The sequence below is a fragment of the Mya arenaria genome, chromosome 6 (assembly GCF_026914265.1).
Source record: "Mya arenaria isolate MELC-2E11 chromosome 6, ASM2691426v1".
Taxonomy (NCBI): Eukaryota; Metazoa; Mollusca; class Bivalvia; order Myida; family Myidae; genus Mya; species Mya arenaria.
Genome location: NC_069127.1, coordinates 62,339,432 through 62,347,207, shown reverse-complemented (window position 1 = coordinate 62,347,207; position 7,776 = coordinate 62,339,432). Strand labels below are relative to the sequence as shown.

The window sequence follows — 7,776 nt, the reverse complement described above, 5'->3', positions numbered from 1 at the left end:
CTTCTTAATTATTATCAGTTAATTATCTCAGATCATAATCATAAACCTTACTCTTTGAGACTTTGACACTTCTCAATTATCTCAGACTTAATCTAATTGTAAATTTTATTTTTGACAATAATTATTTTTGAGTGACACTTTCTAAAATCTTCGATCATTATCTTTTTATCACTTAATTCTGATTGGTAACTTCTACTCTTTAAGTTAGTATATAAGTATGTACATTTTTCATTTAAGGAGAAGGAGAAATATATACATTAGATATACATATAGACTAGGAACTTTGTACTTCTTCTTTTACTAAGGAAATATCTTTGAACTACTTTTTTTGTGACTATATAATTAATTCACTTACTTTCATAACTTAATATATCACATGGACTATTGAATGTTTCTTGTTAAATAAGTCTTTGGATTTATCTTTGTTAACTATTCAACTCAAATGTGGAATTAATAAAGAACCAACTTTTAAACATCTTAATTGGACTTGAGTTGTTAATCAAAGTGAACCATTAAACGTGATCTGAACTTAAACGGTAACTCACAGTTGTGCCAGCTAATTCCCCAAATTAATGGCCAATTGCACGTGCCCCTTAGACAGTGTGGCTCGGGCTCGGTGACCACCCCTACTATACCGGAGTGTATATACTGGCCCGTTCCCGACGCTGCACGACTTAACTGGGGTGCACGGTGCCAAATGTATAATTTGGTTTAAATGATGCATCCTTAATATAACACCTCCTTGCTGCTACACCAATAGAAACTTCATGGGATGTTAATAGTAAAAGAACTAGCACTGACGTTCCCATTTTTGTCTGGGTCATTTAAATAATAGAAAACAATTTACAAGATAAACAAATTTGTTTTGACTTCTTTAATGAATTATATAAAAACATTGTATAAAGATATCATGACACTTTTAAACAATAAGTATGGTTGTTAATTAAACAGTATGCAAGCTTTAAAGATTTAGCTGCAATCTCACCGATTGATCGTTTTGACTACCGGTACTCTTTTATTGTTTGTCTATAAATGGACAATTTTTTTGCATAAATGTCTAGACCCAATTTTAAGTGATATAAGACTGCTGAAAAAAGATCAGATAGCAGTTTATCATATTTATGTTAAAAAATGATGGCTAAAAGCATTACGAACAATTTAATGTAAATGAAATTTTCGGCACTTTTACATTTCTGATGGGTTCTATTGTGAATTATCTAATATGACTGAATTAAAGGAATGATAACCAAATCAGCAGATTTTGAGACAATTTTGTGTCTTAACTGACAATCTGTAAGAGTGCAGCTTTAAGTGTTGATCTAAAGCTTCATATACACATTGTTATATTGTCAATAACTGTTTAAAAGGTCTCATGTACTAAATAAGATAATAATTTTCATACAATATCTAAAATTGATCAAAATAAATAAAGTACCATTATACCTATTTCTTAAAAGTGCCGTTTCTCATCTGACAATACCATTCAAAGCCATCATTTCAACTATGAATTTATTTTTAACTTTCAACTTTTCTATAGCATATGCAACAAAATACACCAAAAATACAAGCCATGAACAATATGATTGTTCAACTTGCATTATCTTTGGCCTTTTGAAACGACCATTTTCCAGTTTTGTCTATTTGTAAGTTATGCCCTGAGGAATAAAGTATGACTGTATGAAAATAAAAAGCAATAAAAACACTAAAAATATGCCTCAACCCCTGTAATTTCTAATACAGTAGTAAAATCAAGAAATTAAACATTTAGAGCTGCACTTTGCGTAATTATCTGCAAACCAATGATAAAAGATTGCTGACAAAAGATCAGATCACAGATTTCATATTTCCGTTCAAAAATTAATGTTACTAACGGTTTAAGAAAAGTGCATAAAACATCAATGTTTTAACTTAAATAGAAAAATCTGCCATTTAATTTTTCGCAAAAAATGGATGGTTCCAATCCAAGACATAAAATGAGAAAAGTTGTCAAAACGTCCAAAATGTGAGAGTGCAGCTTTAACGTTTGAAAGTAACTCTGTTTGCCTCGTGCCCCTAAACAGGGTTTAATTATATTATATGCCCAGTGGGTTTGTCCCTGTATATTTGATTGTATGATTGCAGTAATGGATACTGGTCTAATTATCTTCTGACAATTTTTCACCAATTTTAAAGAAACAGAAAACACATATTAAGCTCATATAACGCTGTACAATTTAATCTCATTCATTAGGATGAGAAAAATTCCCTAAAAATATTAATTGTGGAAACATATCTCATTTAAATACATACAGGAAATGGCGACATCATTTACCCTTTAGTATGAAAAATGCAGTTTCCTGATATTTGAATAGCGGTTCTTTATTTAAGCATCTCAATTCATTCAACATACACATAGTATGTATCAAGTTTCAAAGGAAACCAAATCATCGTAACGATGGTTTTCAAAGCAAATATTCACACTCTTGACAAACTTCTTTTCCTAGTTTCAACTTTTGAGACTTTTTGATGAGCCTGCACCTTCCCCCTCTTATGCTGTGGCTTCAAGCAATAAAGCTACCAGCTCAAGTTGCACAACTGGTGAACAAGACTGCTGATAGTCGACAAACTGCACACCTGATGCCATGATAAATCATGTCCATCGACTTCCAGAATGAAGAAATGACGCAGCACAGAATTGATTTCAATTGGACCTCTCTGTACTTCCATCCCCTTGTTGTAGTCAAAGACTATATCTAAGTGTGCAGTGCGGGATCTTGAGAAGCTTTCTGCTCCTCTGATGAAGTAAGTTTGGCAGAGTGTGAAACTCCTGTCTACTCATATGCCTGGACACATGTGATCTATGTCCTCTTGTGTGTGCCCAACCATCACCTGAAATTTTTTTAGAGGAAGTTAGTGCTTGATTACAAGTCAATGTGACAAAACAAGGTCTTTCATTTATGCCACCAAGAACTAGTATTCCAAGTTTCATAACTCGTATGTTAACTCAAAGCAATTGAGCAGAAACTGTTTGGTAATTAATTTTAAGTCACTGCTTCCACTTATACTATCAGTAATATTGAACGTGAACCGACTGACCCAAATGCTATTCTAAATAATTTTTATGTGCAGAAACCTTAATCCTATTGACACATAAGTAATCCAATAGTATGTCTTCACAAAACATTCTACAACAATATTTTGTCAATTTAACTCAAAGATTGATTATTGTTTTTTTGTCAGACAAACACAGAGATGGCCCTATATCGCTCACCTGATTTGAGAAAGGATTCTAACTTAGTTATTGTTTGGACACTAACTGGACACTTTTGGTCTGACTTTATAATGCTGCTGGTGAAAATATTAAAAGTCCCTAAATAATGGGCTTACAAAAACATGAAATAAAATGTATTTGTTTAAAAATTACAAAGGGCCATAACTCTTACAATATTTAAGTTTGTATTGAGCAGAATAAAAGGCTTTGCCTAAAATACAAACTTAAAACTATATTTACAAGTAAAACAAAACAAGAGCACCGCGAAACGGAGCATTATACGCCCGAAGAAGATTCGGCTCGAGGTCCTTTTAATGTAGTGATGTTTTGTATAAAGTTATTTGAAAATCGCTTTATTAGTTACCAAGTTATGGCCCGGACACGGAATTGCTAACGGACGAGTAACAAAGATGTGGCCCGGACACAGAATTGCTAACGCCCCCCCATGGTGATTCTAGTCTTTGAGGTATGGACCTGGAAATTGCTCGCGACACACCCTTTTAATGTAGTGATGATTTGTATAAAGTTATTTGAAAATTGCTTTATTAGTTACCAAGTTATGGCCCGGACACGGAATTGCTAACGGACGGACAGACGGACGGACAGACAGACAGACGGACAGACGATGGAGGCCATAACATAATACGACCCTTCGGGCGTATAAAAATCTACAAATATGTTTTTTGTATCTGGTTTTTGAGAGAGAATGATCGGAAGAAAACATCACACATTCACAATCATATTAAAAAATAATTTAGTTTTTTTTTAAAATTATATTCTATTTCAAAAACACTGCAAAAGACAAGACACTTACGTTTCAATTTCTTGATACATTGATGATTATCAATTCTTATGAAGCGAGATGGGTCTTACACTCTGACCAGTGCAACATGCATGTTCTTAGTTGCTCAGTTATTACCTTTCTTAAAATTCTTCTTTTGTTGTATTTTCCATCGGAATGTATAGCACCTCTGTGTTTCTGTTTGTCTCCTGAAATAGTAAAAGTTTATTAATAATAATCACAATAATAATAATCAGTGACTTTTACTGAAATTATTTTCACCGATTGTGCCTTGCACATTGGGGAACAAAGTTGACTTCTGAGGAGAATATTTTTCCATATAGACATATAACAAAAAGTAGCTCCGCACCCTGGAGCAATGATTTTTATGAATCAATATCCGGTGAAGAAAATTCATACAGGGTATTGAAACATTTTTTTTCTTCAAATGAAGACTTTTAAAAAAGATAACTTAACTAGCTCTTCATCATATTAAATAAAAATTAGCAGTCTATGCCGCACACGGAGCCCCGCATTTGATCTTTTACCATAGTTTGATTGAGAGTTAAGTTTCACATCGACAAGTCTTTACAGGTCTATTAAAGCTGCACTCTCACAGATTGAACGTTTTGAAAAAAGGTTATAATTTTTATCTTGGAATGAACTAATGTATGAAAAATGCATGGAAACCTGTGATATAAGACGGCTGACAAAAAATGTCTTTGAATTCCCGTCAAACATGTCCGAACCAAATTCAAACTTTGGATAATCACTGTGATTCACGATGAAATTCAGCACTTCTTGCCCAGTATATATACGTTCACTTTAAGCGGAAGGCAAATTAAAACAAACACATTTGTCCGAAAATTAATCAAGCTTTAAATGGTAGTAGAATTGTCATTTGTTCATGTAATTTTCAAGAATCAGGAAAGGAAATAAATGTTCTCATGTTGCCAATTTAGTCTCGATCATCTAGACGCTTGTATCCAGATCTATATCGTTCATTGACTCTAATTAGAGCGGCTTCATGATTGAGACTAGCCGGTTCTTTGATAATTGTTACGATCGAACAGTGGTTGAAAATGTAAAGTGAGACCAGTTTTTTACCTGTTATTGAACAAACTATTATGTTGGCAGGACTGTCCTCCTCAGCAATGCAAAGAACAGCAATGACTGGCTGGCACTCTGTAAATTGGCGATTAAAACATTATGTCCAATTAAAACTGTCCCATTCTAAACAATCCATCAGCAATATATATAAATGAGCTGCGCCATGTGGAAATGTGTCTTGGGAAGTTGACATCATTCCATGTAATGATGTCATAAAGATGAGCAGAAGACATTACTTACTATGCAGTAAAAGTTCTTACTTTAACAGTAAAGATATCTTTTTTTGAGGAAATTAATCAAAGTGAGCTCTTTTATGTCATGTTTCTACAGTACCGTAGGTCTTGTACACATCTATGTTACATATATAAATAATAAACAGGAATAAAATGAGGAGTTGTGTACACACTAATTCCTCCTTATGTACTGTGTAACTCAAGAAAAACAATTCATAATTCTAGTAAAAACAATCCATAATTCTAGTAAATCTCTAGAATTCCCTTACTTTTCTCGCTGTACAAAAATGAATGAGGAGTTGCAAACAAGCAGGGCCATAAAACTTTTGCCATTTAAACTGTACCACAACAGCAATTTAAAGACAGTGATACTCATTGATGGAATAGGCACTTAGACAGCTACATTTTCTGAGAAATGGAGATCAGACTAAATTCTCCAGAGATAATTTATAGCTTTATTTGAAATAAAGAACATGTTACAGTGTTTATGTTAAACTTGTTACTTATCCCTGATAACACAATCATTACCTTCAAAATGGTGATAAAATAAAAACAAATATACCTTATTAAACACTGTTTACTATCACATCTGTACCCCCCCCCCCCCCTCCCCCCTTCTTACATACCTAAGCGGCTCTTACCAAAGTAAAGAATGAAAGGTCCACAAGGCCAATTATAAACCATGAACCATGAGAATCCTGTTTACTAATTTGATTTTAAATCACCCAAAAGGCTTTCTACACATAATGGTTCCTTAATTTAAATCCAGCCTCCAAAGTTGTGATTTCATTGAAAGACTTGAGATACCTTATTTAAAAAAATGACGAAAGGAAAGCTTAAACGCAGAAGTCTGGACGGGTATACGAGCCTGGAAATAAATACACAAAAGCTCACCATGCTGCTAAGGATTCTTATATAATTCCCGGCCCAAGTTCAGCTGGAGATGTTGATTCCACACGGCTGGATAACCGGCCCAGTGCACCCAAGCTTGGCAGTATCTGCAAGAGGAGGGTGTATATCTGGGAAAACGCATTTATAATCAATTTGCGAAAGTTCTTATCCGCCATAAGTAGTGAACATGTATGTGGCTTATAGATTACCTGAAATGAAGTTTAATAAAGGAGACAAGGTTCGGTCTGGGATCTAAACCTGGATTTTGATGCTGAAATTGTAAGTTTTGTTCAAATGAAGTATAAACTTAAAGTGAGTACAGAGATATCTTGAAGCCCAGATTTATCACTTACCTGAAGTTTGTAGGGCTACAATTTGCTGTAAACTGCAGGAACTGTCCCCATGAGCCTTTTGTCTGTTAGGGGAATGGTGGCTCAGGTGATTGGTGGTACCACTCTGCATTTCTTATCCACACACAACACAGTGTATCTGAAAATGACAGAGAATGGCCATGCACTTATGAAAGCTATGCTAGAAATACGCCGTTATGAGTGTATCAGATGACATTTCCACACAGAAATTGTGAGGCCACCAATACAGCAGTACTGACATCAATGACGAAAACATATATATCTGTCATGGAGCTGTGCTGGTTCTGTGGCGTCAAAACCACTGCAACTTGGCAATTCACTAGAAACATCTTTTCAGAAAAAAGAAACAACCAATACTGGGTAGCCTTTGTCACCCAGTGAACACCCAGAGCATCTAGTTACTTTGAGCATCTATTTACTTAGAAGTACAATGTAGCGTCATTAAGATCTCAAATTAACAAAAAAGTGTATCTGAAAGCTTTAAATACTGAACGAAGTGTAACTTTTAGGCGGGCTGCGAGCAAATACTTTCAAGGGCAGAAATCTCCCAGAAGTTTGAAAAAGATTATGCAAAGCTCTAGCTTGATGATTTTGGCCCAATTTCAAATTGTTACTCAGTAACACGACGGCGTAAATTTAATCAAACATCAATATAGTTACACAGGAAAATAAGAAATAGCTTTAAACTCTCTCACATTCATGGCAGAGTGTCTGGTGACGGTTAAACATTCAGCCTGGTGGCTGGGATAACATATCTAAATCCCTAAATGGATGATCTGATCCCAGCCAACAGATCAGCGAAACACGAATTGTATTGCGTGTCCAGGGGTGGGGGGGGGGGGGGGGGGGTCCCAAGGATATCTTGAATATTGTTTTATGATTGATTAGATAGTATATTTATAAAATATGAGATGTGAATATGTTTCTATCATGTATGAATTAGAACACTTTAGATTAGTACTTCACAACACATGCGACCACTTCGCACTTGTAGTGTTTTTTCACGAATATCGGAAATTGTGTAGTGTTCCTCAATGTTCTAGCTAAAGTCGTATAATTAATTTCAAGAAACAATACACTTGTGATTTAAAATATTTGAATACAACACAAGTGTTTTCAACATTGGACCATTTTCAATCC

At 34.6% G+C, this 7,776-nt stretch overlaps 1 long non-coding RNA gene across 2 annotated transcripts; it reads right to left on the bottom strand.

Moving 5' to 3' along the window:
- Nucleotides 1-1,935: 1,935 nt before the first annotated feature.
- LOC128237269 (uncharacterized) lies at nucleotides 1,936-6,700 on the bottom strand. 2 transcript variants are annotated; one of them, XR_008261546.1, is made up of 5 exons: nucleotides 6,619-6,700; nucleotides 6,269-6,372; nucleotides 5,139-5,216; nucleotides 4,170-4,240; nucleotides 1,936-2,868 (listed from the first exon to the last, which is right to left on the bottom strand). It is a non-coding gene; the product is annotated as an uncharacterized LOC128237269 (long non-coding RNA). The 2 variants fall into 2 exon arrangements; XR_008261545.1 differs by lacking the exon at nucleotides 1,936-2,868 and having other exon boundaries at nucleotides 4,119-4,240.
- Between the last annotated feature and the right edge of the window lie 1,076 nt (nucleotides 6,701-7,776).